At 43.0% G+C, this 25246-nt stretch overlaps 1 pseudogene; it reads left to right on the top strand.

Moving 5' to 3' along the window:
- The first annotated feature begins 5505 nt into the window (after positions 1-5505).
- Positions 5506-25246, top strand: part of LOC143647598 (syntenin-1-like) — a 52340-nt pseudogene continuing 32599 nt past the window's right edge.

Raw genomic sequence — 25246 nt, 5'->3', positions numbered from 1 at the left:
CTTTTTAACTCCTGTTCTTTCCTCGTTCTTTCTTCCCTTATTGCTCCATACCTTCCTTTGCACTTTGCCTTTACTATACTCCCTCTCTATTTTTTATACCTTTCTCTCTCCAACTTCCCCAACCTCTCCTACCCACTCTCCCGTTTTTTTCTCTTCATTCCTGTATTCAGAAATCACAAAGGGGCAAGCCATTTTTTTCTTTCTTTTTCACATAGATGCAAAATAAGGTACGATGTTTTATACCAACAATTTAAAAATTTTTGGATTCATATTTATGTTGGGGAAAAAGATAATTCTAAACATAAGATTTTGTAGGATAAGTTATGCTCCAGACATCCAGGCATATATTTGACAAGATTGCAGTACATCCATACACATTGTTCCTACAAGATAGCTGATGTCTTTAAAATCTTAGAATGCATACTCACCTTTGGTAAGGAGAGTTATTGGATAAAAAGCATCATATTAACCTTGTTTCCAAAATATAAATGAATCAGTATGGTCTTTCTTATTTTCTTCTTTCTCCTTACAATACCTATAGCTTGCAACACTTTTGCTTGTATCTGAGTTTCCTTTTCTCTGTCATGTAATATTTGGCATCTTAAATAAGAGTACTTTTGATAAACTATGGGCCTGTGTGCCATGTGAACAAATGCTGCCTAACGTTGAGAACTAAAAACAGAGGTCTTTGAAAAGGACACTGTGAGTGGCTGCTAACGTAAATGGGGAAAATAAACAAATGTACAAAGAAAACACTTGCAAACAGCCCATTAAGTGTAAATCCCAAGACATCGAGTCCAGTGTTCAGAAAAATATACCTTATCATCAGAAATTTTTTTGTTTCTCCAGCCTAGTACACAGAGTAGACAATTTTTCCCTTGGTTTGGAAAATGAGCCTGCCAAAAGATTTATTTCTCATACATGGAAATGTGGTCAAGGAGGCAGCTGTATGGTGGTTACATCTGTGACGGCTGGCCTGGCTTCCCCTGGCTCATCTAATACAGTCTCAGAAATATGGAATAGGTAGAACACCAGGACTGGGTTTTCCAGAAGCCAGAGTCAACTAACAGTCACTGAGCTTCTACTCTGCCCTAAGCTGGTCTTGTGCTTGATTCAAACACAACTAACGCTTCTCTTTGAGTCTTTTATTTTGACCTCCCAAAGCTCTGTAAAATAGGTATCATACCCACTTTATAGATGAAGACGTGGAGCACCAAGAGTACAAAATGATTGGCTCAGTGTGACACACCTTATAAATGACAGAGTCTAGCCTCTTCTCAAAACCATCTTTCATTATCTTTCAGGTATTGAAATCCTTTTCCAGAAGGCTGATGGTTGGAGTTTTGTGCTCAAGGTAGAGTGGCTTACTGCCACAAGACCTGGACCTCCCAACCATCTCCATCTTAGGAAAGTTTGAATCTTGTCTGTAATGGAATTTGATGCCTCATGTGCACACACACACACAAAGACCACAAAATATAAAGACTAGATCACAACATGCAAAGTACCTACGCAACTATCCCCCAAAATGCCTCCTAGAAGTAACCTAAACTATCCTAGAGTGAGATTCCGAATTAGGTTACTGATAAGATGGAGGCCCTCAGCCCCAACCAGTCCATCAGAAAGTGGCCAACTGAAACTGTAATCATGATCAGCCATTTCCCAACCTGCATGGGGTTACTGCTCCTGAAATTGGGGTCACATGAGGAAGGGGAGCATTTAAAGAGGCCCATTGGCTTCTGCCATCAAGTCCAACCCAGGACTCAAATGTAGGCAATGGCAGTTCCAAAGGGAAAGAGAATCCTAGAACGGGAACCTGTCCTACAGAGCCCAAGGCCCTCCTTGTGTCGTGAGGCTCCTGACCACGGTCAAGATCTGGTCTTAATTTTAGTAAAGGGAGAGGCAGGACTCCCTACAGGTGTTGGGATGAAGCAAGTTGTAATGGGCTTTTTGAGCCACAAAGCCTAGATTCTAGCCCAGTGCCTCTTAAATTTTTAGGTCTAAAGGAGTCACCTGGAGTTTTGCTAACATGCAGACTCTGATTCAGCATCTGGGATTCTATGTTTCTAACAAACTTTCAGGTGATGCCCATACTACTGGTCTTTGGAACACACATAAGCAGATTTTAGAGGAAAGAGGAATTTTTATTAGTAGTTTTTCCAGCATTCCCCATCAGAGAGGGCACACTGAGAGCCCAGCTGGCAAGAAAGGGTTGTCTGGTTGGCAGCTATTTGTCTAGTGCCTTGGTGGTCTATTATTCTATAAAACTTCTCAGTAGACAGAGGCAGTTCCCAAGGCTGTTGCCATTTAAGTAAAAGGCCCTTAAGACCATTCAGCTCCTTTGCTGGGAAATTGCCAAACTATCCACATATCCTAATTCATGAGATTTACTCTCCCCAAAATATGCTAGACCCTGGCATGGAAATTTGGCCTACATAGCCATGTTCTTTATCCTCACAAATCAGTAAACAGACCTTAGGAATCAGTGTTTTGTGTCCTTGGGTAGATTACTTGATGACCCTGGGTAAACTGATAAAATTAAGTTTCTGAAACTGTGAAACAAGAAATGACCTAGACCTTTTGCAGACTTCACCCAGGTCCCTGGACACACCAGCCCTACAGCCAGTCTCCTGGAGGCCCCATCAGGAAACTCTCCTGTGAGAGGCCAGGGCAAGGACCAGGTGGAATTTTTCAAAAGGAAACACCACTAAAAAGCAAAACTAAACAAACCTCTCTTACTAAGAAGCTAAAGGAAAACAAATTACTAAATCACTCTCCACCCCCCAGCCCCCAACCCAACTCACACACTCACAAGGCATGTGAATCTGGGAGCATAATTTTGACGTCTAGTTAAAGATGGGCTTGAATGGGGCACCAGCTTCGGTCTGCTTCCTCTTCTTCACCTCTCCCAGCTGCAAGAGGGAGGAGGGTTTCCAGACAAGGGCACCTTCAAGTTGTGAGGAAGTGGGTGCTGGCCCAGTGCAGGTGACATTGTCATCCTTTTCCTGGGAAAGGGGCTCCCAAGGTCATCCTTTCTACTCTGGGACTCCTGAAGTTTCCTTAACCCACCCAGGCCCATCCAGAGAGTTTGAGCCTCAGATGAGGGTGGCACTGATCTACACAGCCTAGAGATACCTCCCAGCGGACCCCAGCCTCTCTGCACTGAGCCTGCAGACACTGCCCCAGCCTATGTGGGGATCTCTGGAAGGCCAACCTTTGTCCCTGACCCATAGCCTGCAGTCACTGGGCTGGGTCATGAATGGCCTAAGCCAGCTTCCAGGCTCAAGCAGCTGGTTGGCTTCTATGCTGTCTGTTCCCACGGCCAGAGAGATTGCATTACTTCACCCTGCTTTCAATCCCGAGCTGGCTTTGGGGCCATCCACCAAATCCCAACTTCCTGCCTGAAGGGCAGCTCTGATTTTCTACTGAGTTCACAGAATGCAGAGACCCTGAGTCTGTGAACGATCAACTGTTCCTGGACTCAGGTTCCTGTTCTTCTTACCTCCTTTGTGGACACATTTGGCAAACATTCACCAGGTATCTGCTCTGTACCAGATGCTGTATTGAACAGTGGTGGCAAAACCCTGCCTCATGAGGCTTCCCTTGGGTTCTTTTTGATGACTCATCCGTCAGGTCCCCCACAGGGAAAGGGTCTTCCAGAAGCCTGCCGTTTCCTTCTACAGCATCATAAGTCTTTTAAACTTAAGACAAGCATCCTTGCTTCAAATTTATATATCACTTAAACCAGACAAATTGCCAGCACAGAGGGTCCATAGAAATGCTCACATCATTAGCTATTTTTGAGAAATTTTCTGAACTGTTGTAGATGTTCAAATGCCATGAATTACCTGGGGCAGTGTGGTGGTTTGGAGCTGTGTGTACCCCAGGAGAGCATGTTCTTAAATTCAATCCATTCCCACATGTATGAACCCATTGTAGGTAGGACCTTTTGATGAGGTGACTCCAGTGAAAGCGTGGACTGCCTCAATCAGGATGTGTCCTAATCCTATTACTGAATTCCTGAATGTCCTTTCCCATGAGGGAAAGAAAGTCACAGGAACAAGAAGCTGAAATGAAGAGACCAGAAGACGCCACCATGCACGTTGCCATGTGACGGAGCCAAGGACGACCAGCAGCCAGCCGTGGAATACCAGTCCTTGAGGAGAAAGCCTTGTCTTGATGATGCCTTGATTTGAATATTTTCCAAGCCTCAAAACTGTGAGTGAATAAATTCCCATCGATTAAGTTAATTTCATGGTATGTGCTTCGGCAGCCTTGGGAACTAAAATGGGCAAGTAGGTGATGAGTTGAAGGTCAGGTATCCACAGCTCCCATGCGGACTGCTACATCGGTGGGATTCCTCTGACCCTTTCTCCTTTTGTTCATTGTACAACTACCAGTTTGTGTACTTCTCTCTCCAAATGCCAGCTCTTTATGTTAAGGGGTCTGTTGGGCATCTCCTCTTGCATGACCACCTCAAATTCAACCTGTCCCAAAGAGAACCTAACATCCTCCTCCCCAACGTGGGTGCTCCTGCCTCCTGTGTTCCCTGCCTCCACAACACCATGCTTCACAGATTTGGGGGGACAGTTCTGACAGTCCCGGGCACTCTCCCCATAGCCACCAAGAAGGTGCTAAAGAAACGGATTGGATGGAGCTCCTTTGGCATCAGTTGATGCCTGAGCACAATGAAACAAACTCATTTATTGAGAAAGAGCTTCTCCAAAGCAGCTTCACTGACTTAGAAATAATCACAAAACTGGGATTCAGCACCTTTTTTTTTTCAATCAGAACTTACTCTTTGGTTGGGGACGAGGAGGGGGGCAGTTCTAAGTTTACACAGAAAAGAACCGGGATATGGACACATCCTGGATTTGCACCTCAGCATGTCAACCCATATCACCGACCTGCAGGAGGAAGAGCAAGGGCTTCAGCTTGACCAGGCTCCCCATCACTAGGCTTGTGTTGAGTAATGGTTTCTGTCCATAGAGCACCAGGCTAAACTCTGAGAGGGAGGCTAAGACACATCAAACAAAACTCTGCATTTCCAAGGGCACGTTGACGTATATGTAAGTGTACAACAGAAAGTGGCCAAGAGCCACAGCACCCAAGAGGGAGGGAGATACAGCACCCAAGAATACATGGTATTAGGTGAACTGAAATTCAGAAACAAGACTAGCCTCATCTTTCTGTTCAATCTTTGTAATGAGAATATATGTGTATATCAATGTGTAATTGAAAATAAATTTAAAGGATAAGGCATGGTTCCTGCCTTTAAGAAGTTTATCAAAAGATAAGGAAAAATGGGTGGGCTACGATGTTCTTGCCTGCCATGCCAGAGATCTGGGTTCGATTCCCCGTGCCTGCCCATATAAAAAAATAAATAAAAAGTTAAAAAAAAAAAAGATAAGGAAAAAATAAAAATGAAAAAGTGAGAAATGAAAAGTTTAAAACTGTTAAAAGCTCAAGAGTTGCAAAAGACATTCAGGAGCTAAAACTCGAGGCATGATGTGCCTGCTCAACGAGCAGTTCAACAAGGTCTGCCGGGAGTTCTGAGGAGGGAATGCTGTGTCCAGGGAACACAGTCTCCAGTGGGAAAGCTCCTGGAAGAAATGATACCCTGGTGGTCCTGAAGGTAAGATCTGAGCAGGATGCACGCACTTGTCTACCCACCGCTGGGGCACAGAATGTGGTCAAAAGAGCGCATAGACCCAAGAAGGCAGCTTTGGAATCAAACAAGCCTATGTTGGAATGTCAACTTAAGCTGCCTAAGTATCTTAGACAGATGTAGGGTTAAGTAGCTTAAGCTCTCTAATCTCTATTATGGGAAAATGGGAATTAAAATACTGTCCTCACAGGTTTAAACATGAGGCAGTTTAAATGAGATAATGCATGTGAAGTGTTTAGCATGGTTCTTCACCCCTTAGGAGGGCTCAGAACCATGTTAGCTGTTGTCGCTGCTGCTGTCCTTCGCAACAGGTCAAAACTTCAGGTCAGGACAATTCCCAAGCTGACCACATCCCTTGTTTCTCTTTCCCAAGTCTCACTTTCAGTTCCCACAGATCAGACTGCATTTAATCTCCTGTCCTGACTTTTCAGCCTGACTCCCTGCATCTTCCCCTCTTCTCCACTTGCTCCATCCGGGCCCATGTGGCTCTCCACGGCCACCACTGCCCCCACCCCACTACCCCCCACTTCCCTCCTCCCCAGATGGGTCCTTACTCTTTTCTGTCTCTCTCTCATCACTGGCTGTGGCTTCTGGATCCCCATTCCACACACAGTCCTAATACCTGTGGTCCCTCCGGGTCTTTTAAAGCCAGCACCCCTGAGTCTCATTTATTTGCCCCATCACTGCTACATTTCAGTATTCACATCCAGCTGGAATTCACAATGAATGAGGAAAGGGCCTTCTTGTCCTGTGGCACTTCAACCCAGATGTGCACGTTTCCTAAGAACAAAATCAGAAGGGACCGCTAAAACATTTTCTAAGAAATGTAACATCGATAGTGCTCCATAGCATTGCACCATCTGGATTATCAGGAAGGGGTACAAAATATGCATGGCCTGGGGGAAATTTCAATGAAATGTCGACTTTATTAGTTTTGTAAGGAAAAGTCCATTCCTCCCTATGACAACAGTCTTTTGTTGTTAGCAGAAATGGATGTCCTTGTGTTTTAATCCAGTGCTGGTGTGTAAAAGGTTAGCCATTGGCCAGGAAACCGATAAAAATTAATCAAGGGTCCATATCTCCCTTTCAGGTATACCTTTACTTTCCTGAAGTTTCCCATGACTTTAGATTCAGCAGAGCAGTACAGGGCAAGATAAGCAGAAGACCAGAAACTTAGATTCTGGGTCATTTTACTCAAGAAGTCATCTGTCATAGTGTACAGGGAGTCTCCTTCATTGCTGGTAGGAGTGTGAGATGGTACCACTATACTGAGCATAGACAATGTGACACACTCTGTATATATATTATGTCATTCAACTCACATGACAACCCAACGAGGTGGGTGCTAACGTAATCATGTACGTTTTACAACTAAGGAAACTTAGGAAGGCTGGGGACTTGCTCAGAGAGTAAGGGGCAGGGGCAGATTTGGAGCCCAGGCTAATCTACTCCAGAGCCCATGTTGGCCTGGGCTAGCTCAGGTGGGAAGATGCAGCCTGGGGGGCTAGCTGGTGTGTGATTAATATTCAGGCGGTGGCAGAAGAATAGGGAAGCAGGTCCTGAGGGGGGTTGCCTGGCAACTTCAAAGGCTGCAGTCCTTTTGGGACTTCCCAGTTCTCCCCAGGGTCCCATCACTGCCCAAGTCAGAGGGCTAGGATGGATCCTTACCTCCTCAGCAATGAGCCCCCTTCTTTGCAGAAAGAAAAGATGAGGGGAAATGAGGCCGTTGCTGATGGAGTCACTGCATTGTGCAACATTCACATTTGTGAGTAGTGCCCCCTGGAACTACGCAATGCAGTGGTCTCAGGCTGTGGCATAGTCTGTGAGAAAGAGGGGGACCGTTCCGAGGAGGGAACGGAAGGGTTGCAACCTCGGCGATCTAAGCTTGGGCAGAACAAGTCAACCCAGGTTTCCCAACCACTGAGTCACCTCACATGCCACAGGCATGCACACACCCGCACATGCCAACGGCTTCCACGTGGCAATAGGTCTGAGCTGGAGCCCCACAGAACTGCCACGAAGATGCAGTTCCAACTCAGAAACTCTCGTGAGCACTGCTGAATGCCAATTTAGTGATAATGAGAAAGAAAACACGCAAAGCTTTCTTGTTGGACCACACTGTTGGCATCTCAAGCCTCCACTAAATTCTTCTTTAGCATCGTGATATCTACCTTCACCAAGAGACATTATAATGGAAAGTCACATGAAACTCAATATTGAACTTACTGTAGGAGCTGTTATGGAAGATGGAAGACGGTGATCACCACACTTCTCACATAGTGTCTTTCTCATGAGGCTTACTGGGGATTTTTCTGGAGTTTCAGTACCAAACAAAGCTGAGATTCTCAACTGGGTTCTTTTATTTTTTGATGCAATTTTAATATTCTCTCATATTTTTTTACTTGAAGTATAATATACATACACTAAAATGCACAAACTTCAAGTGCATAACATTTTAGATGGTCACACGTGCTTACACTGGTGTAGCCACGTCCTGAATCACAACAAAAAATATTTCCAGCCCCTGGGGGCTTCCCTCTTGTCCCTGCTCAGTCAATGCCCACAAAGGTAACCTCTCTTCTGGCTTCTATCACCACGTGCTTAGCAGAATTGACGTTTCCTACAGAGGCACTGCTGCAAATCTTTACCCTGATGATGTTTCTTTCTCTGCTGTAGCCCCAGGAAGCTCAGAGTCAATTCTGGGGTCCCAGTCCAGCAACTGTGCAGGACTTCAAGGAAAGCATTTTCAGATGGAATCCCACCCGTCTGGTTTCATCTTATTTTCCTGTCATCCTCAATAGGACAGAGAACTTAAAACAGCAGACTTGGAATCACTCTGACCTTCTCCGTAGCTACTCAACAGTTGTGTGGACTTGGGCAAGATACTTTAGCCCTTTGAACCTATTTCCTTATCAAATACCTATTCCATGGGATTGTTCTAGGGATTAATAAAGTAGTAAAAAAGCAATTAGCCCAGTACATGGCCTACAGTAATACTCAATAAATAATGTAGGGTAACAATTGAAACACTGTTTTTTTGAAATCACCAACAGCCACCTCAAATCCTCTTCTGCAATGACATAGGGGTAAACTATATATATATATAAATAAAATCCTTAGGCAGCCCAGTCTTTCCCACGCTGTGTGACACATTCTTTTTCTATTAGACGAACATAGAAGAAACCAAAGTATAATCAGAAGGGTGTTTGGTAGAAAGGACTTTGGACAAGGGGAGTTCCTCTCTGGGGGTTGCCCAGGCTGTAGAGGACTGCCTCACCCAAGGTCATGCCCTCCCTGGGGGCAGGCTGCACCCATCCCAAAGGACCATCCCAGATTTAGAGCTCTCATGGTAGATCAGCTGAGGCCTTCGTTGCCTCAGAGCTGTATCTCAGGCCAGCCTCTCGCAACCCTGCTTCCCACACAGACGAACGCACCTTTAATAAACTTCCTGCATGCAATGCTCCCTCTTCTCTGTTTCCTAGACACCTTACCTTCAGCAATTGTAAGATTTGCTTATTAAATGGCCCTATCTCTGATAGTTAGATTTTGTCAGTGTTTGTCTACACAGTGGGGATAGGCCTTCCCAGTTCCCCTGAGAGGACAGTCTCTCCAAGGGCATGTGTCTAGACCTGGTATTTATAGGAACTGATCAAAGTGAGAGACTGGGAGGAAATACAGAATTCCCAATGTTTTCTGCACCAATTCCCACCATGATCTCCTACTCTACTACTCTCGGAATGAAAGAAATTTGAAAATAATCCCGCAAACCAATAAGCAGAGCAAGGCAAATCATACTTCTCAGAAGTCCTTGGTCTTCAACTAGATCCTTTAGAAATAATCTTTAATAAAAAAAGAGTGTTTTGTTTTCTCCCCTTAAGTCTCAAGCATAGGGGAAAATGCTACTGTTTTAGTTTGCTAAAGCTGACGAAATGCAATACACCAGAAATGGGTTGACTTTACAATGGGGATTTATTAACTTACACGTTTACCATTCTGAGGCCATGAAAATGTTCAAATCAAGGCATCTACAAGATGATACCTTCTCCCCGAAAACCAGCAACTGGTGCGCCTCCGCTCTTCTGTCCCATGGGCAGGCACATGGCAATATCTGCTAGCAGGTCCTCCCAGGTTTGTCGCTTCCAACTTCTAGTTTCAGTGGCTTCCTCTCTCAGCTTCCTTGAGGCTTTTTTCTAAGTCTTCTCTGTCTTTTTATCCTATTATGAAGGACTCCAGAAAAGAGGATTAAGACCCATCTTTTTTTTTTTAAACATACAAACATGAACATTTCTTACTATATGATCATTCCATTCCCGGTACATAAACGATAACTCACAATATCATCACATAGTTGTATATTCATCACCACGATCACCTCTCAGAACATTTGTATCAATCCAGAAAAAGAAATAAAAAGAAAACGGAAAAAAATTTGTACAGACCATACCTTATACCCCTCACTGATCACCAGCATTTCAATCTACCAAATTTATTTTAACATTTGTTCCCCTTATTTTTCATTTTTATTCTATATGTTTTACTCATCTGTCAATAAGGTAGATAAAAGGAGCATCAGACATGAGGTTTTCACAATCACACAGTCACATTGTGAAAGCTATATCATTATACAATCACCTACAAGAAACATGGCTACTGGAACACAGCTCACATTTTCAGGTAGTTCCCTCCAGCCTCTCCATTATACCTTAACTAAAAACGGATATCTATATAATGTGTAAGACTAACCTCCAACATAACCTCTCAACTCTGTTTGGAATCTCTCAGCCACTGAAACTTTTTTTGTTTCTCTTTTCTCTCTTTCCTCTTTTAGTCAAGAAGATTTTCTCAATCCCTTGATGCTGAGTCCCAGCTCATTCTAAGATTTCTGTCCCATGTTGCCAGGAAGGTCCACATCGCTGGGAGTCATGTCCCACGTAGACAGAGGGAGAGCAGTGAGTTTGGTTGTTGAGACCCATCTTGAATAAGGTGGGTCACATCACATCTCAATTGAAATAACCTAATCAAAAAGTCCCACCTACAATAGGCTTGTACCCACATCCTATAAATCTTTTACAGGATTAAAAGAGCATGATCTTTTCTAGGGTATGTACAGGTTCAAACCATCACATCTACTATTTACTGTGGGTAAGAAAACTTCAAAAATCTTCAAGGCTTAGCACAAAAAGATTTTATGCAATTTTATTAAGATACATTCACATACCATACGATCATCTAAAGTATACAATCAGTAGTTCACACTATCTCATATAGTTGTGCATTCATTATCACAATCAATTTTTGAACATTTTCATTATTCTAAAAGCAATAAAAATAAAACTAAAAGTAAAAAAAGAACACCCAAAACACTCCATACCCCCCTACCCCCTATTCTTTATTTATTTTGTTGTCTTTGTTTTTTTTACTCGCCTGCCCATACACTGGATAAAGGGAGTGTTCAGTTCACAAGGTTTTCACAACACACGGTCACACCATAAAAACTGTATAGTTATACAATCATCTTCAAGAATCATGGCTACTGGATTACAGTTCAACAGTTTCAGGCATTTCCCTCTAGCTACTCCAATACACCAAAGTGAAAAGAGATTATCTACATAATGCATCAAAATGACCTCTAAACTGTGTTTGAAATCTCTCAGCCACTAAAACTTCATTTTGTTTCATTTCTCTTCCCCTTTTTGGTCAAGATGGCTTTCTCATTCCCACGATCAGCAATATTTTTAATGTGAACAATAATGAGTTCCTTCATGGAGCTCCAACTGCAGGGATTTAAGCAGAGAGGAAACACACACCAAAGTGGCAAATTCCAGCTAACAAGATGAAACGTAACCCCCTGTAAACACTATGTGAACTAATGCCTGGTTTTCCGGGTAACTTTCAGAGCCCTGATTCTTCTACAGATATATATTTTTAAATGTATCATTAGTGGTTCAGTTGAGGAGAGGGGCTGGTTAGCAGTAAATCTTGCAGGACTCAGGGACAACTATTCTAGATTTCTAAAGAGGATCCTTATAGATCCCTGAACAGGTTACAATTATATACACGTACAATGTGACTCTCTTTAAATATACCTTTTACAACTTCCTTTTTTTTGGTCATTGTCATAATAAAAGCAATTTACTTGGGTAAAATTTTGTCCAATATATCATTGAGGTGCAGGGTGGATGCTGGCAAGTGCAATAGCAGATAAGAGAAGCTCCCTGGGTCCCCTTATTTCTCAGTGGAAATGGCTCACAATCCTCTAGTCTGTATAGCCAATGTTACCTTTTAGAGGAACCTGGTCTTGGGACTACTGACCAAGCACATCCTTATAATCTATTGTCAGATGAGATGTGTTCTGGATTTGCAAATGACACAGTACACAATCAGTGCCGAATTTGATGCCTAAAATAATCTTATCATGATCACAATGGCATTATTTTGATATGACAATTTTATTATATGCTTCACTTCCCACCAGATTCACATACTTTTTCACTTTCCTTGAATATGTTCCTAGAATATTCTTTCTAGTTAAGTAGGATGTATCACACCAGCCAGTCTTCTGTACTTTATACTTTATTAATATCAAAATTGGCTTTCTTTTGTAAGAGACTGTCTCATCCCTTCCTATAATGGGTAGAGGCACAAGCCAAGGCCAGAGACCCCCTCTGGAGAGGGGTAATTGCTGGTAAAGGATGTTAGAAATACTATATTTGTTGACAGTATTAGCAGTGTCTAATTTTTTCTTACTATAATAAAGTTTTTTGTTTCAGAATACTTCAAATTTACAGGAGAGTTGCAAAAACAATACAAAACCTATACAAAGAACCCCAACATATCTCCCATCCCCAGATAACCAGATCCACCAATTTTAATATTTTGCCACATTTCTTATATCATTCTATCTATTCACCTACGTATCAATCCATCTATCTATAGCTATCTATCTATCCATCTATCCATTGTCTGAATATTTGAGAGTAGGTAATATATATCATGCTCCTTGAATATATGATGCTTCCGTGTACATTTTCCTAAGAAAAAGGATATTCACTTACATAACCACCTTAAGTACAGTTGTCAAATTCAAGAAATTTAACACTGATATAAAGCATACATTCTAACTTCCAATTTTTTCAATTGTTCCAATAATGTCTCATTATTTGGGTCATTTTTTCCAGTCCAGGATCATGTATTGCATTTCATTGTCATTGTCTCTTTAGTCTCTCTCTCTTTCTAAATTATAGAAACATATATACCACATAAAATTTCCCATCTCATCTACTACCAAGCACACCATTCAGAGAGTTTAATTACATTCACAATGTTGTGTTACCCTCATCACCATCCATTACCAGAACTTTCCTATCACCCCCAAATAGAAATTCTATCTCTATTATGTATTAACAACCTCATCCCTTGCTCCTTGGTAGCTTAATTTTTTTTTTTTGTCTCTATGAGCTCATGTGTTCTTACTATTTCATATAAGTAATATCTGTCCCTTTGTGTCTGACTAAAATAAGTCAAAATGATTATTTTACTCAAAATGATGTCTTCAAGTTTCATCTGTGTAGTGGCATCGTATCATTCCTTTGTAAGGCTGACTAGCCTTCCACTGTATGCATATGCCAATTTTTTTTTATCTGTTCATCTGCTGATCAACATTTGGATTGTTTTCACCTTTTAGCTATTGTAAATAATGCTGCTGTGGTCACTGGCATACAAATCCTTGATTTCAATTCTTTTAGGCATATAATAGAATTGGGATTGCCAGGTCATATGGTAGTCTGTGTTTGAATAGTTGAGGAACCACCTTTTCCACAGTGGCTGTATCACTTTGCATTCCTACCAACAATGTAAAACTATTCCTTTTTCTCCCCATCCTCACCATCACTTATTACTTTCTTATTTTTAAATAATAGCTATTCTAGTGGTTGTAAGATGGTGCTTCATTGTGATTCTGATTTGTATTTCCCTAATGGCTAATGATGTTGAGCCATTTGCCTATTGTCTTTGGAGAAATATCTATTTAAGTCCTTCACCCATTTTAGAAATTGGATTGCTTATCTTTTTGTTGTTGAGTTGTAGAAGTTCTTTATATATTCTGAATGTGAAACGCTTATCAGATATATAACCCTAAACAGATATATGGTTTCCAAATATTACCTTGATTCCAGTGGTTGTCTTTTCACTTTCTTGATAATATCCTTTGATGCAAAAGCTTTTAATTTTGATGAAGCACAACTTATCTATTATTTCTTTTGTTGCTTATCTTATGATTTTAATAACAGATCAGCTTACACAGATAAACTGGGACTTGGAATCAACTGTATGGAGCAAGTTTGCTAAAAGCAAGGAAGGACAAGACCAGGGGCCTGGGCAAGGTAGAAGATCCAGAGGCTTAATACTGAAAGACTGCCTTGTTTTGACTTGGCATTTAATCCATTAGATTATATTGTCTGTAATTTTTTTAAATATGGTAACATCCTTAATGTCTATTCATAAGGAACTTTGATAAGTCCACACCCTACATACTATACTATGATGTAAAGGAAGCAGGTAGTGTTCTATGCATTGAAAGCAAATCAATTCCAAGCTATATTAAATTGAAAAGCAAACTTGGAACAGGGGATGGGGATTGATTGGAAAAGGGCTCAAGGAAGCTTTCTAGGGGATGGAAATATTCTACATCTTTTTCTGAGTGGTAGTTATAGGGGCATGTTCAATAGTCAAAACACAATGAATTTAATAATTAAGAATGGTGAATTTTCTTGTATGTGAGTTATACCACATAAAAGAAAATAATCTGTAAAATTGCATATATAATATGATTCCACATTATCGTATGGAAATATATAAAGGAAATAAAAATATTGTTGCTTCTATATGTTTAAAATAATTTCTGAAAGGACACAAAAGAAATTATTAAGAGTGATTAACTCTAGGGAGTAAGCCAGGATAGGCATCAGAAGGAGAGAGATATTCTGGCTTTTCATTTTATACTCTTCTGTTGCATATGAGGTTTTTAATACCCCTTTAAGTGCATGTGCCGGAGTGTGTGTGTATGTGTATATGGGTGTGTATATAGTGCCAATTTTGTTGCAACTAGGGATCTGGCTCCCTGGGGCTGAAAGAACTTCCCAAATCCCCTGCCTTTGCTGCAACCACACAATAATGACGTAAAAATAAAAATAATTTTTCATTTTGGGTGAAAAAGAACTCCCCTAACTACCTCTGTTCTACAGAATCAAACCTGCTCGGCTGTATGGCAGTGACAGGCTTAAGGTAAGTCAATTGTGTTTGGCTCTAATAACCAAAGCTGATTTTAATGGTGTTTATGACTAGTTTTCGAAACATGGAGCTACATGGGTATCATGCTTATTCTTAAACACCTCTCTACTTGTGAAAAAGTAAGGATCACTGTAGGATCGGAAGAAAAATCTCTGAGCCATGGCATTTCTCAGCAGAGAAAAAAGTAAGAAAATAGAATGTGAGCAAGAACCCAAGGCTTACCATACCACACAGGTTTTCATCAGACTCATTTCAAAAGAAATGAATCTGAGAATTCCCAACGGCCCACAGAACACATAGGAACTTCTCTTCATATGTGAAAACAATAAATCAGAAACTTAGAAAATATGTGATGCTGTCTTTACTGGAAATTTCCTAATTTAAGATTCAAAATTTTAGCAATACATAATTTCCTTTTGCCTCCTCTTCTATAAAACCTACTTCTTCATAGGCCCATAGTAGAAACTAGGTCAAAGCTTATAGAACTGAATTGAAAGAAGGAAGCCTTGCTGGTGGTTCCTGTGTAAGTTTAGAGAGCATAGATATTGTCTTAAATTAGGATAGTAGGAAGAACAAGTATTCTACCTTACCTCACACTAAAAATATTTTTTAATTAAAAAAAAATTTTGACATAGCTTGAAAATGTAAATGTGAAACGCTAAGATATAAAACTTTTAGAAAACAACATAGGAGTATATCTTTATGACTTTGGGATAGGAAATAAGCTTTTAAATAAGATATTAAAAGTACAAACCATGAAAGAAAAGATGGATAACTTTTATTCCATTAAAATTAAGAATTTGTATTTACTAAAAAATTCCATAAAGAAAGCAAAAAAACTAGTGATAACCATATTTCTAACATGCATAACCCACAAATGATTTGTATACAAAATGTAGTATATATCATAATTCTTAAAACTGTTTGCCTAATGATGTATATACTATTTTGAAAATACATTTTACAGTAAAAGAAAAATTGAGACAGATAAAATACGGATTTGGAGCTGGAATGGACCTGGGTGAACCTGGTGATGACTCAGGTTACTGAATCTCTCCAACCTCAGTTGGTCATATTATACATGCAGATCACAACAGCTCTTTCCTCAGAAGGCTCCGAAAAGTTTTAAATGACAGTACACATGAAGCACCTTGCCGAGGGTTCGGCACGTGGCGAGAGCTCAACAAATGGGTAATGATTATAGCCATAAATAAACGATAGCGTCAGAGCAGGATCAGAGTCAAGCCCAACTTCTTTAGCTCTCTATGACCGAAGAAGGATTGCGCCCAGAACGCGTGGCTAGGGTCAAGAGGCATTGGCTGCGGAGGAGCCCCAGTCATTGCTGGTGGAACTTAAACGTGTCCATTAGCCTGCCTCTTACATAGCCCATGACATGCGCTTCCAGGTTTTTTTCCGGAGTTGTTTAATCTCGTAGCACCTCCCACCCTGTGGCTGAGCAGAGCGGCTGGATTCTAGGAGTGGCTGCCTGGAGGATAAATCATCTCAATTAAGACACTTTCCTGGGAGGAACTTCCATCCCTGAGGCTGTGAGGCTCTGTTGCTAGCAAAAATACTCCTTGGTGGCAAATAACCACCTTACTTTTTTGAGGGGGCGGGAGGCGGGTACCGGGTGCATCGTCTGGGACTCGAACCCGGCTCTCCCACACCGAAGGTGAGCATTCTACCACCGTGCACCGCACGAACCACCCATGCACGCCCGCCTTACATTTTTAAATAAAAGAAACTAAGTATAAAACTCACTGGGCCCTGACTCAGCGACACTGAAACCTGGAACTCTGAATAGGTTTAGCTTCATGGAGAAATTCCCCCTCAATTATTGGCCCATTCTTAAATTGTCTGCTTTGTTCATAATCACACTTAGGAATGGCAAGTAAGATTAAAAAAATAATAATAATAAAAAAAATAAAAAAACAAGAGACTGACCAAAAATAAATAAAGAGAATGACAAGAAACAGGCTGGTTCCGATCCTCACGTGCTGCTGTCAGGTTCAGACCAGCTGGGGAAGCCCAGGACCCCTGGGGGCACTTCTCCTTAGAACGACTAAAATCAGGAACGTCCCCTCCCTGCAGGGACTGTGGAGCCTGCAGTCACCTCCTCTGCACCTCCTTTTAATAAAAGGCACAGGCTGTGTGGCTGGCGTGAGAGGGTTCTCTGTGGACTCTGAAGAAAACGACCTCGGTGGAATGGGCCGCCACAGCCCCCATTTCCAATGCTGTGCCCCGTCTGCACCATAAGTAAGTCTGTTCTGATCGGATCCTGTGTTTTAGTGTTTTATTCCAAGGGCGCAGTCACCACGTCCGTTTGTTTGTTCTAGGATCTGTGAGGATCTGTTTGTGTAATGAGTACATAGGTCAAGGGGTTTGCTTCCCTTCCAAAACACTGGAGGGAAAGGGGACTTATTGTGGACGGCCGGGTGACTCTGGCCCACCCCGGGTCCTAGTGCCCGGTGGGAGGCAGTTGGGGCCATGGTCGCCCTGGTGGGGACGGTGCCCATTCCACATTGTCCCGCTCTCACAGATTGCTGGGCAGGGATTCAGCAGAACCTGGGAGTGGAGGCTCCCTCTGTCCACTGGGCATGGGGCTTCAGCCCGGACCAAGGGTGGCCCAGAGCCAAAAGGGTAGGCAAATGGTCCCCTAGCAACCCTCACTTTAACTCTTACCTTGGCTCGCTGCCAGTCAGGCCCCCAGCCAAGCAAGGGCCAGACACGCAGGGGAAGAGAAGGGCCATCAGGGCCGGGCCACCCACGGGGCAGTGGACTGGGATAGCCGGGGCTCAAAAAGGGAAACCTCAGCATCCAGAGCACCTCTCAAAATCCACGTGGCAAGCAGCCGCAAGACTGCAAGGCTGCTGAGGGGAATTTCAGGAAGGGCAGTTGATCCACGGAGACTCGGGTTGGTAATCTCCCTTCCTGTGAGCCTCTGGTAATATTCTGCCACCCTTTCAGTCTTCGTCTAAGCCGCAGGAGCGTTGCCTTCTATGCTGGGGGCCGGGGGGTTGAGGGGGAAGGGAATTTTGCTGCATCAGGACGATTCATTGCAACACCATTCTCGGCATCAACACATCTCTTTACTTTTATTGTTCTTTCTGCCAGGTGGTCACCCAAAGTCCTGTGCCTGGTTTTCAACCGATTGAGTAAAGCAAGCACCAGATTGTTTCCCAAAGACAGAACAATATGCATTCAACCACTGACACTGTGGAAATGCAGGCAAAAGCCTGGAACTTTCGTTAGAATATTTGTAGAATTATCCCTCATATTGTTCCTAGTTGATTCTTTCCTTGATGACTATATTTGGAAGTGATTCCCACAGGACACTAGTCAAGGATGAACTAAACTTTAGTTCTGTCTCTCCGTTCCTTGCGAAGTTAACCTATATAATTTTGAATCTTCTAGTAGCCACATTTAAAAAAGCAAGATAAGAGCAGATAAAATCATTTTTAATAATGTATGCTATTTCACCCAACATATCCAAAATATTATCATTTCAACATATCATCAATATAAAATTGTTAACAAGACATTTTACATTCTTTTTCTTTCATACAAAGTCTTCAAAATCTGGTATGCATGTTTCACTTAGAACTCATCTCAATTCAGAGTAGACACATTTCAAGCACTCATGACCACCTGAAACTACACAGCTGGGCATGCCAGATCCTTCTGAAACTGACTTCCATTTACCGAATCAGGAATATTTACCCTTATTCCTGAACAGAGAGAAGGGACTGAAGAGAACTTCCCTCGTTGTGCATCTAATTTCACATGAGCCCAGAGGTAGAAAGCGACTTGCCTGAAGTCACACAAATATTTCACAGCAACACTAGGCTATCGTGACATCTGGAGCAAGTGAACTGTATGAGCTGGTTAAGTAAAGGAATGCAATCTAAAAAATAAGTTGCTAGAGAGAATTAAGAGATGAATGGCTCCCCCTCCATTCTGCTGTGTATGTTGGGTTGCCCCCAGCTCTTTCAAAACCCGGTGCTGAGGCTTAGTCATCCCCACAGCCAGTCTCGTGACTGCCTCCTCCGCCTGGTGGGCTGGTCTCTGGAAAGTCACTGGGGAAGTTGCCTCTGGCTCTCTATGCCAGAGGGACTTTTTTGTTAATCAAAAATACATTTTTTTATTGTGAAAAATAACGTATGTGCAAAAAAGCAATAAGTTTCCAAGCACAGCACAACAATTAGTTATGAAACAGATTTCAGAATTTGATATGGGCTACAGTTTCACAATTTTAGGTTTTTCCTTCTAGTTGCTTCAAGACACTGGAAACTAAAACAAATACCAATATAATGATTCAGCAGTCATACCCATTTGTTAAATCCTATCTTCTCTGTTATAATTCCACTTTCTCCTCTGATCTTTTTTAAATTATTTTTTTATTGATATATATTATATATTCACATACCATGTAATTATCCAAAGTGTGCAATCAGTGATTCATAACATCATCATATAGCTGCACATTCATCATCACATCTGCTTTTTATGAAAAATAACTGTGCTGGCTTGAAATTATCATGTATCCCAGAAAAGCCATGTTTTAATCCTGATCCAATCTTGTGGGAGCAACCATTTCTTTTAATCCTGATTCAACACTGTAGGTTGGAATGTTTTGATTAGATTATTTCATCGGGGATGTGATGGCCCAATTGTGGTATTAACTGCTGATTAGATGTAGATGACTCCACCCATTCCAGGTGGGTATTGATTAGATTACGAGAGTCTTTGAAAGGGGAAACATTGTGGAGAAACAACAGAAGCCTCAGAGCTGACAGAAACTTCACAGCAGAGCTGACACAGATGCAGACACATGGAGAACAGAGACACGTTTGGAGATGCTTGGAGCCCAGAAGACATTGTCATGAGATGTTAAGCAAGCCAGAACCTGGAGAGGCAGATGCCAGCCATGTGACTACCCAGCTGACAAAGGCATTCCTAATTCATGGACGTTCCTTGAATTAAGGTGACCTCTTATTGGTACCTTAATTTGAGCATTTTCATTGTCTTAGAACCGTAAACTTGTAACCTATTAAATTCCCTTTTATAAAAGCCACTCCACTTATGGTATGTTACATTCCAGCAGCTAGCAAACCAACACAATAAATATATATACAAAAAAGCAATAAGTTTCAAAGCACATTGAACAGATTTCAGTGTTTGGTGTTACAATTCCACAATTTCAGGTTTTTACTTCTAGCTGCTCTAAGATAATGGAGGCTAAAAGAAATATCAATATAATGACTCAGAACCCCACCTTCTCTTTATAACTCCACCATCACCTTTGATCTTTCTCCCACTCTTTAGGGGTATTTGGGCTATGCCTATTCTAACTTTTTCATGTTGGGAAGGGCTGTTGATAATATGGGATAGAGGGATGGAACTAGTTGGCATTTCAGGGCTTATCTGGTCTGGGGACCCATCTGGAGGTTTTTGGTAATTTCTGGAAAATTGCCCTAATGCATGGAACCTTTGTAGAATCTTGTATAATGCTAGGTTTCCTTTAGGATAGGCAGGAATGATTTTGGTTGGGGTTTGGCAAACGATGATAGGTAGCAATATCTAACTGAAGCGTGCATAAAGGTGACTTCCAGAGTAGCCTCTCACCTCTATTTGAAGTCTCTCAGTCAGTGATACCTTATTTGTTATACTTCTTTTCCCCTTTTTGGTCAGGGTGGCATTGTTGATTCCATAGTGCCAGGGCCAGGCTCATTCTAGGGATTCATCTCCCACACCGCCATGGAGACTTTCATTCCTGGATGTCATGTCCCATGTAGCAGGGAGGGCAATGGTTTCACTTGCAGAGTTGGGCTTAGAGAGAGAGACCACATCTGAGCAACAAAAGACGTCCTCAAGAAGTAACTCTTAGGCATACCTATGGTAAGTTGAGCTGCTCCCTTACATACATACATTTCACAAGAGCAAGCCTCAAGATTAAAAGCTTAGCCTATCAATTTGGTGCCAGACAGATTTGTATCAGGTCACTCTGGGGTAAAGCTGGAGGATCCATGGAAGATGCACCACCATTTCCCTGTTCCAGATAAACCCCAGGCAAGGTCCTTCCCACACCCATCAGACTCAAACCAGGGTTAGGGAACTGGAAGTGACACCTAAACAGAAGCAACTCCAGAAGCACTGCTCTCAGGTCCAGGAGGGCTCTTGGGGTCCTAGCTACAAATGGAGGTGAGGTGGCTTCCAGAGCCCCTCCACTTGCAGATGCTTTCATTGCCCATTTCAGTGACTTATTCCAGTGCTTCTCAAATTTTATTGTTCATTGGAATCCCCTGGGCATCTCATTAAAATGAAGATTCTGCTTCTGTAGGTTCGTGGTGGGGCCTCAGCTTCAGCCTTTCTAAGCATTACCCAGTGATAATTACTGAAGGTGACTATTATTATCCCTGTTTTACAGGTGAGGAAACCAACACAGATAGCCAAGGTAACTTGCCGCAGCTGGTAAGCGATAGAGCTAGGATTTGAACACAGGCCATCTGGCTCTGAGTTGCTGCTCTTAACAGTCCCTGGTCATTCTGTACACAAGGGTGCTGTAAGGTGGGCAGTCTCATCAGACCCTGAGGCGAAAGTGATGTCTCCACTAGGTGCTGACAAACATGCCTGGGGTCTACAATCAGAACCCTTTTAAATCAGGATGAGGTCTCCACAGTTTGTATACAAATACCTATCAACCTTCCCCTCACCAGACATGGCCCATAAATACCTTTTATCTTCAAACAACTTCAAAGTTTGCTTTTTGTTTTGTTTGTTTTTTTAGGAATTGTGTTAGAAGTCATCAGTCTGGGCTTAAGGAATTTCATTTTTAACTTCTTTAACTTCCTCACTCTGGGGAACAGGGCCTACTAATATGCTTCAAATGTCATGGAGAAGCTCTGTCTTCTCTGTTTGTGGGAGATTGGTTGTGCCATGGTGTTCTGGGAGTTCTCGGTTTGATCCAAAGCTACTGGTTGTTTCTGAGGAAGCAGACAGGTGGTGGGTCTGAATGCCAGTCCAGGGATCCAGTAACTGGGTTCCAGTCTTGCTCTGCCTTCAGGCTTTGCCTACATGGTCAGGGCACATCCCTCAGCTTCCTCATCTGTACAATGAAAGGTCTGGCTCGATGTTCTGAAGTTCTAGCTCACAGCATGTTCTCTTTGAGGGATCTTCTCAATAGAGCTGCTGCTGATTTTCTGCTTGATTGACTCTGTTCCCACCATCAGGGTGATTGGTTCCTGCAAAGCAAGGTGTCCCTAGAGAAGCCCCAAATAAAGGGAGGGGGTGTGTTCACCAGTGAAAAAGTCTTGATATTGATGAGGCTCCCTCTTGGTGAGTCTGAGTCCCTTCAACTTGTTCCCAACCACTCACTCTGCCTCAATCAATGTGGTAGTTAGGTTCAGGTGTCAACTTGGCTAGGCGAAGGTCCCTAGTTCTATTGCTGTGGACATGAGCTAATGGCATGTGAAGCTCATCTGTCACTGATTACATCTGCAGTCAGCTAGGAGGCATGCCTGCTGCAATGAATGATATTTGATTAGTTGGCTGGATGCTTAAATGAGAGAGCTCAACGTAGCATAGTTCAGCATATCTCATTTCAGCACTTGCAGCTCAGCACAGGCCTTTGGAGATGCAGAAAGGAATCACCCAGGGGAAAGCTGTTGGAACCCAGAGGCCTGGAAAGAAGGCCAGCAGAGAAAGAACCTCAGTCAAAAATTAGCTGCCTTTCCTCTGAAGAGCTAATGAAATAAACCCCCTTTTATTAAAAGCCAGTCCATCTCTAGCATGTTGCATTCTGGCAGCATTGGCAGACTAAAACAATCATCTTGATACTTAACCTGCTTGTCTTCCTCCAGCTCTGATTTCTAGACTGGTAAATTCACTCACTAGCTCCCTGTTGACCAACAAAGTCCACACTTTCTGTCATGGCTCCAGGGCCCCCTGTGTTCTGCTTACCTTTCCAGATGCCTCCTGGCTTCTCAACCCTCTCTCTCGGAGTGGTCTCTCTCACTGCGTTCTCCTCCTCACCTCTGTACCTTTTTGCCTGCTATTTCACTGCTTGGCACGCCCCACCCCTCCCCTTGCCTGCCTAGCAAACTCCAACTCACTTTTCAAGACAACTCCCCCCCCCCCCCCGCCCCTGCAGTGGTGCTTTCTGAGACCTCTTTCATGATCCATCTGAATAAAGTGAGTCATCCATCGTTTGTGCTACTATTCTATGAATCCTGATCACAATGTTTTCAGAGTTGTGTTTTCTAATTTGTTTGGGTGCCTTCACCTGCAAGTATCAGGACTCCTAATAGGGGATAAAGCAATAGAAGCATTTAATTATCTCTCAAACAATAGGCTCTTTGGGGGTTGGTTCAGCACTTGACTCTGTCCTCAAGCATCTAGACGTCTTCCCTTCTGTCATCCTCAGCATTCTAGGAGTGTCTTGCCTCATGGCCACAAAATAGTGGCTACAGTTCCAAACATCACATCCTCATTCCCCAGCATGCAAGAAGTAAGAAAGGGTGAGAAAAAGGACATCGTACTCAAGAAGTGTCTTTTTTTTTCCAGAAGGAAAATCTTTCCCAGAAGCCCCTCAGCAATGATTCCCTTACTCTGTTCAGTGACAATGTACCTAGCCCCAGATGTACCTAGCCCCAGATGTGGCCATCCAGGGCTGAGCCATAACAGCCATGGCTTTATTAGATGAGATGGTGACAGATATGGCTGCAGTGGTTCTCCATGAGCAAGTAGCTGAGGGTCCTGGAGACCGGTGAGCCCATGGGAATTTGAAGAGGTGTGTCCAATATTTGTTATCGAGTTGACAATCCGTGGTGTCCACCCCAGTGCCCTCACTTTCTGACTCCTCAAAGGCAGAGATGATGCCCTGTTCCTCTCCATGGAGATCTTGGCAAATCGTTGGCTCCCAATAAAGCTGTTTAAAGAGATGATGAATGAATTCCTGAGTGTGGATTCCTACACTTGCTCTTGACCTGTGGATGACTGTCCTTTCCTCTCCCCGGCTACAGCCCTCTATCAGACCCTCCAGTTTTAACTACTCAACTTGACCAGGCACCTTTAAATGTCCACATTCAAGAGTTGACCCTCTCAAGTTCCTGAGGCCAAAGACCTCTTTTTTTTTTTGTCCTTAAATATATATAAATCCCCCCCCCAGTCTGAAAATCATGAAAGGTTTGGACTAGATGCTTGAATAGTTTAGTTGTATGTGGCTTTTATTGTGAGCCACCTCAAATACTTTTTGGAAGTAGGTGTGGTATAAATAATACATAAATGAATGAATATCTGGAAGTGGGGCTGTTTTTATTTAATCTTGGGAGAAGTAGGTTACCTTTGCGATAAAACCCCTGTTTGAATTAAAGTAAACAGGATGGCCTTGCCCCTGTCTAGAATCTAAAAGATCCAGGCCGATAGAAGGGCCCGGGGAAAACGTGGCTTTGCTTTTTGTATAGCTTGTTGGAAGCAGAAGGTATGAGCTGTGGTGGGGGGTGAGGTCTGAGGTCTCTTCACAGACATCAGAGCAACTGCTTGTGGGATGCAGGGAGCCTTGCCCTCTCTTGGCCTCAGTCTCCCCACATGCATGACAAAGGGATTGGTCTAGACGACCTCAAAGTTTCCTTCTAAGTTGGCCAATGAGGCCTACAAGCTACTCCCCAGAGGGCTGGAGCTGCTCATCCAGGGGCAGTGGGGACAGGTGATGACGTCCTGACCTCTTCCCCTCTCAACCACTTGTGGGCGGGCCCTTCCCCCAGGAGCTGGGAAGAGGCACCATAGTCCACCACCCACTTCCAGTCTTAGAAAGTTGAGGTTCCTGCTCTTAAGTCTGATATCTCTTTGGCAGAAGGCCCAGAGACAGGGTCCCTGACACCTCTGCTCCCGCTGGCAGCTGGGGACGGCCCCACCACGCCACCCCAAAGCTCCAGGTAGACTCAGTAACCACCCCCTTCCCCATCCAGCCTCAACCTGCAGGACAGAGCAGGCAGGGAGGGAGGATAGGCAAAGTGGGGGGATGCCAGTGGGGGTGGGTTGGCATCTGGGGACCCCCCCAACTGAAGAAAGCAGCAACGGGGGGGCTGAAGGGCCAGAACCACAGCACATGGGGGAGAGGCTCACACTTCCCCGGAATCTCTCTCTTTCTCTTTGCCTCCATATCCTCCAGGCAGGGACAGACTCTCTGAATTAAGTTGAAACAGAAGAGAAGGGAAGGGAAGTGCTGCAGGAGAGAAGCATCTATCACAAAGACTCTCTCTCCTCCACTTGACAGACCTCGCCTCACCCACC

This window comes from Tamandua tetradactyla, chromosome 10, assembly GCF_023851605.1.
Source record: "Tamandua tetradactyla isolate mTamTet1 chromosome 10, mTamTet1.pri, whole genome shotgun sequence".
Classification (NCBI taxonomy): Eukaryota; Metazoa; Chordata; class Mammalia; order Pilosa; family Myrmecophagidae; genus Tamandua; species Tamandua tetradactyla.
The sequence above is the reverse complement of the archived record's forward strand: the minus strand, read 5'-3'. Positions and strand labels throughout refer to the sequence as shown.